Source organism: Rhinoraja longicauda, chromosome 34, assembly GCF_053455715.1.
Source record: "Rhinoraja longicauda isolate Sanriku21f chromosome 34, sRhiLon1.1, whole genome shotgun sequence".
Classification (NCBI taxonomy): domain Eukaryota; kingdom Metazoa; phylum Chordata; class Chondrichthyes; order Rajiformes; family Arhynchobatidae; genus Rhinoraja; species Rhinoraja longicauda.
Genome location: NC_135986.1, coordinates 4,152,485 through 4,156,924, shown reverse-complemented (window position 1 = coordinate 4,156,924; position 4,440 = coordinate 4,152,485).

Genomic DNA, 4,440 nt, shown 5'->3' with positions numbered 1-4,440 from the left:
GAAGGATATAGGTGGAGACGGGAAGATAGAGGGAGATCTGGGAAGGAGGAGGGGAAGAGAGGGACAGAGGAGCTATCTGAAGTTGGAGAAGTCGACGTTCATACCACCGGGCTGCAAACTGCCCAGGCGAAATATGAGGTGCTGCTCCTCCAATTTCTGGTGGGCCTCACTATGGGACTGGAGGAGGCCCATGAGAGAAAAGTCAGACTGGGAGTGGGAGGGGGAGTTGAAGTGCTGGGCCACCGGGAGATCAGTTGCGTTAATGCGGACCGAGTGCAGGTGTTCAGCGAAGCGATCGCCGAGCCTGCGCTTGGTTTCGCAGGTGTAAATAAGTTGACATCTAGAGCAGCGGATGCAATAGATGAGGTTGGAGGAGATGCAGGTGAACCTCTGTCTCACCTGGAAAGACTGTTTGGGTCCTTTGATGGAGTTGAGGGGGGAGGTAAAGGGACAGGTGTTGCATCTCGTGCGGTTGCAGGGGAAAGTGCCCGGGGAGGGGGTGGTTTGGGTGGGAAGGTACGAGTGGACCAGGGAGTTACGGAGGGAACGGTCTCTGCGGAACGCAGAAAGGGGAGGGGATGGGAAGATATGGCCAGTGGTGGGGTCCCGTTGTAGGTGACGGAAATGTTGGTGGATGATATGTTGGATCCGCTGGCTGGTGGGGTGGAAGGTGAGAACGAGGGGGATCCTGTCCTTGTTGCCAGTGGGGGGAGGGGGAGCAAGAGCGGAGCTGCGGGATGTAGAAGAGACCCTAGTGTCGATTCCTTGTTTTCTTGTTGCTCGCTCGCTCGAGACTCGAGGTAAAAAGGTACCACCAGCTGCCTCGCCAACAGTCTCTCTGACCTTTCTACTGTTTCTTTTGTTATTTTAAGTACGTTTCAGTGTTTCTTGGTTAGTTATATGTGGGGGAGGAGTTGGGGGAAACCTATTTTCAATCTTACCTCGACGGAGATGAGACTTATGTCCGCGTCGTATCTCCGTCCCCACATCGAGGAGTTACATAGAAACATAGACAATAGGTGCAGGAGGAGGCCCTTCGGCCCTTCGAGCCTGTACGCACCGCCATTCAATGTGATCATGGCTGATCATTCTCAATCAGTACCCCATTCCTGCCCTCTCCCCATACCCCCTGACTCCGCTATCCTTAAGAGCTCTATCCAGCTCTCTCTTTAATGCGTTCAGAGAATTGGCCTCCACTGCCTTCTGAGGCAGAGAATTCCACAGATTCACAACTCTCTGACTGAAAAAGTTTTTCCTCATCTCTGTTCTAAATGGCCGACCCCTTATTCTTAAACTGGCCCCTGGTTCTGGACTCCCCCAACATTGGGAACATGTTTCCTGCCTCTAACGTGTCCAACCCCTTAATAATCTTATACGTTTCGATAAGATCCCCTCTCATCCGTCTAAATTCCAGTGTATACAAGCCTAGCCGCTCCAGTCTTTCAACATACGACAGTCCCGCCATTCCGGGAATTAACCTAGTGAACCTACGCTGCACGCCCTCAATAGCAAGAATATCCTTCCTCAAATTTGGAGACCAAAACTGCACACAGTACTCCAGGTGCGGTCTCACTAGGGCCCTGTACAACTGCACACAGTACTCCAGGTGCGGTCTCACTAGGGCCCTGTACAACTGCACACAGTACTCCAGGTGCGGTCTCACTAGGGCCCTGTACAACTGTAGAAGGACCTCTTTGCTCCTATACTCAACTCCTCTTGTTATGAAGGCCAACATTCCATTGGCTTTCTTCACTGCCTGCTGTACCTGCGTGAAACCTTTTTTCAATCTCTTACCTCGACGGAGATGAGACTTGTGTCCGCGTCGTATCTCCGTCCCCACATCGAGGAGTTGGCGGCTTTTCCTGGAGACCGGCTCGGCGCTTCGTGCCGCGGACTTTTACACCGTGGAGCTTGCGATCTTTGCCGGGGATCGACTGCGGAGAACTCCGACTGCGGGCCCTGTGGACTTGACTAATCTTCTGGAATTTTTTGAGGATGCAACTAGGAAAATTGACAGGGGAGAGCCGGTGGATGTGGTGTACCTCGACTTTCAGAAAGCCTTCGACAAGGTCCCACATAGGAGATTTGGTGGGCAAAATTAGAGCACATGGTATTGGGGGTAGGGTACCGACATGGATAGAAAATTGGTTGACAGACAGAAAGCAAAGAGTGGGGATAAATGGGTCCCTTTCAGAATGGCAGGCAGTGACCAGTGGGGTACCGCAAGGCTCGGTGCTGGGACCGCAGCTATTTACAATATACATTAATGACTTGGATCAAGGGATTAAAAGTACCAATAGCAAATTTGCAGACGATACAAAGCTGGGTGGCAGTGTGAGCTGTGAGGAAGATGCTGGGTGACTTGGACAGGTTGTGTGAGTGGGCGGATACATGGCAGATGCAGTTTAATGTGGATAAGTGTGAGGTTATCCACTTTTGTGGTAAGAACAGGAAAGCAGATTATTATCTGTATGGTGTCACGTTAGGAAAAGGGGACGTACAACGAGATCTGGGTGTCCTAGTGCATCAGTCACTGAAAGGAAGCATGCAGGTACAGCAGAAAGTGAAGAAAGCCAATGGAAGGTTGGCCTTCATAACAAGAGGAGTTGAGTATAGGAGCAAAGAGGTCCTTCTGCAGTTGTACAGGGCCCCAGTGAGACCGCACCTGGAGTACTGTGTGCAGTTTTGGTCTCCAAATTTGAGGAAGGATATTCTTGCTATTGAGGGCGTGCAGCGTAGGTTCACCAGGTTAATTCCCGGAATGGCGGGACTGTCATATGTTGAAAGACTGGAGCGACTAGGCTTGTATACACTGGAATTTGGAAGGATGAGAGGGGATCTTATCGAAACGTATAAGATTATTAAGGGGTTGGACACGTTAGAGGCAGGAAACATGTTCTCAATGTTGGGGGAGTCCAGAACAAGGGGCCACAGTTTAAGAATATTTAAACCATTTATTTAATTAAATTTAATATTTAAGAATATTTAATATTTAAGAATATTTAAGAACAGAGATGAGGAAAAACTTTTTCAGTCAGAGAGTTGTGAATCTGTGGAATTTTCTGCCTCAGAAGGCGGTGGAGGCCAATTCTCTGAATGCATTCAAGAGAGAGCTAGATAGAGCTCTTAAGGATAGCGGAGTCGGGGGGTATGGGGAGAGGGCAGGAACGGGGTACTGATTGTGGATGATCAGCCATGATCACATTGAATGGCGGTGGTGGCTCGAAGGGCCGAATGGCCTCCTCCTGCACCTATTGTCTCGGGAGCTCTGTGCCGCGGAGAGTTCAACCGCCCCGACGCGGGGAGTTTCGATCGCCCCGAAGCGAGGGCTTCGGACATCGGACCGTCAGCAGTGGACGGTTCAACCGCGGGTGAACAAAGAGGAAGGTGATTGGACTTTACTACCTTCCATCACAGTGAGGAATGTGGAATCCGCTGTGGTGGACGTTCGTGGTAAATTTTACTTTACGTGGCTGTGGGTCGTGTTGCTTTTCACTTAGTATGGCTGTGTGGTAACTCAAATGTCACTACCTTAATTGGTGCACACGACAATTAAATTGAATCTTGAGCGTGAAAACGCACACCTCCAGATTCATATCATATATATACAGCCGGAAACAGGCCTTTTCGGCCCTCCAAGTCCGTGCCGCCCAGCGATCCCCGCACATTAACACTATCCTACACCCACTAGGGACAATTTTTACATTTACCCAGCCAATTAACCTACATACCTGTACGTCTTTGGAGTGTGGGAGGAAACCGAAGATCTCGGAGAAAACCCACGCAGGTCACGGGGAGAACGTACAAACTCCTTACAGTGCAGCACCCGTAGTCAGGATCGAACCTGAGTCTCTGGCGCTGCATTCGCTGTAAAGCAGCAACTCTACCGCTGCGCTACCGTTTCTTCCCAGCTGCTATCAGGGAACCGAGGAGATAGTGATGGATTTCAGGAAGCGAAGCTGTCAATTCATGTACCCCAATGTGCATTGACCGTACCAAAATAAAGATGGTTGAAACCTTCAGATTCCTATCACCAACAACAACTCCCGGACCATCCCCATATTCAGGCCTGCCGATTTCCGCGTGTTTTTAAAATCCCATTTTCCCGCGCTTTTTGCATGTTTTCCCCGTGTTTTTCACGTTGCCAAAATCGCGTTTACCAACGGAGAAATCAGATCGAAAAAAAGAAAGGAAAAATAAAAGAAAATAAACGATCCACAGCAGCGTTTCTCGACTAGGGTTCCACGAGAAATGGCCACTAATCATTGAAATCCGGACAAAGTTACAAGAAATACCCCCCCACCCCTGGAAGTCTCCCCGAAAATGTGGCACCTCGGCTGGGCAAGGCAGCCAATCTCGGCCTCATCGGGACTTCCACGGCCGATCGGCGAGTTGAATTTGCAACCTGCGGCCGGGACTCTGGAACTCCAGCCCAGCCGG